This window comes from Suricata suricatta, chromosome 7, assembly GCF_006229205.1.
Source record: "Suricata suricatta isolate VVHF042 chromosome 7, meerkat_22Aug2017_6uvM2_HiC, whole genome shotgun sequence".
NCBI classification, from domain to species: Eukaryota; Metazoa; Chordata; class Mammalia; order Carnivora; family Herpestidae; genus Suricata; species Suricata suricatta.
Genome location: NC_043706.1, coordinates 29,323,795 through 29,325,549, shown reverse-complemented (window position 1 = coordinate 29,325,549; position 1,755 = coordinate 29,323,795). Strand labels below are relative to the sequence as shown.

The 1,755-nt window shown below is 33.6% G+C and overlaps 1 protein-coding gene and 1 pseudogene across 1 annotated transcript in view; one reads left to right on the top strand and one right to left on the bottom strand.

Annotated features, from left to right (window-relative positions):
- The window catches only part of LOC115295435 (class I histocompatibility antigen, Gogo-B*0103 alpha chain-like), a 157,910-nt gene that overhangs the window by 75,771 nt on the left and 80,384 nt on the right, over positions 1–1,755 (top strand). The window lies entirely within an intron of this gene.
- LOC115295440 overlaps positions 1–1,755 on the bottom strand; it is a 32,338-nt pseudogene that overhangs the window by 28,323 nt on the left and 2,260 nt on the right.

Sequence of the window (1,755 nt, the reverse complement as noted above, 5' to 3'; positions counted from 1 at the left end):
TGATCTAAGGAGGAAAACAGCTAGTCTTTCACCATTAAGTAGGATGTTAGCTTAAGGGTTTTCATAAATGCTTTTAATCAGATTGAGGAAATTCTCTTTTGTTATCAGCTTGTTGGGTTTTCATCATGAAAGGATGTCAGATTATGTCAAATGTTTCTTTCCCATCTGTTGAGATAGGCATGTGGCTTTTGTTTTTTTTATTATAGTAATATGTATATTACATTGTAGATATGGATGATAAACCAATATTGCATTCCTGGAATAAATTTCACTTGATCATGGTGTTTAGCTTTTTTCTTTAATGTTGCTGGATTTGATTTGCTACATTCTGTTGAGTTCTTCCAGGTCTATATTAGTAAGAGTTTTCTTTTCCTGTGATATCTTTGTCTAGTTTTGGTCTCTGAATAATACTAGCCTCATAGAAGGAGTTGGGTTCCCTCCTCTCCTTTTTGGAAGGTTTTGCAAAGAGCTGTTATTATTTCTTTAAGCATTTGGTATAATTCACAAGCGAAGCATTTGAAACTGGGTTGTTTCTGGGGTAGCTTTTGACCATTGAATCAACCGTTTACCTCATTATAGGTATATTAAGATTGTCCATTTCTTCTGAGACAGGTTTTGTAGTTTGTGTCTTTCTATGAATTTTCATATTTTATCTAAGTGGGTTAATTTTTTGGCGTAATTGTTCATCATAATCTCATATAATTCTCTTTATTTCTGTATGGTCAGTCAGAAAGTTCCTTCTTTCATTGAGTTCTCTCTTTTACTCTCTCTCTCTCTCTCTGTGTCTCTCTCTCTGTCTTTTTAGTGAGTCTAGTTGAAAAATTTTCAATTTTGTTGATCTTTCAAAGGATCACATTTGATTTAGTTTATATATTGTTATTTTATTCTCTTTTCTGTATTCTATTAATTTCCACTCTAATTGTTTCTTTATCCTTCCTTTTGCTTGCTTTTGGTTTAGTTTGCTTCTCTTTTCTCTTTGTCTTAATGTGGAAGTTTAGGTAATTGACTTGAGATGCTTCTTTTTTAAAATTTTTATTTACTTATTTTGAGGGGGCAGTAGAAAGGGAAGGAGAGAGAGAATCCCAAGCAGCCTCATGCTCAGTGTGGAGCCAAACATGGGGCTCGATCCCATGACCATGAGATCACGACCTGAACCAAAATCAAGAGTGGGTCACTCAACCAACTGAGCCACCCAGGCACCCCACTCTGTCTTCATTTTTATTAATCTTAAATCTCTTTTGCTCATTGGTTATGTAGAAGTGTGTTGTTTAATTCTGTATATTGTGGGTTTCCCAAATTTCTTGCAGTTATTGATTGTTTTCTGTTATCATGGTATTGTGATAAAAGAACATATTTTGCACTATTTATAGCCTTTTAAATTCATTGACTTTTGTTTTAAGGCCTAGCATATGATTTATCCTCAAGAAATCTCCTTGTGCATATGAATAGAATGTATATTCTGTTGATGACTGGAATGTTCAATCAATGTCAGATTTGTACTGCTGGTATATGGTATGGTTCAAGTCTTCTTTATGTTTATTGATCTCTGCATAGGTGTTCTATCCATTATTGAAAGTGATATATTGCGGTTTCCCACAATTATTGTTATATTGTCTGTTTCTCAATTTCTGTTTGTCTTCATGCATTTGGCGCTGTTATTAGGTGAATGTATCTTCAGAATTGTTTCATTCTTCTGAGTATTTGACCCTTTCATCATTATCAAATGTTGCTGTTTATCTTTACTAGCACTTTTAA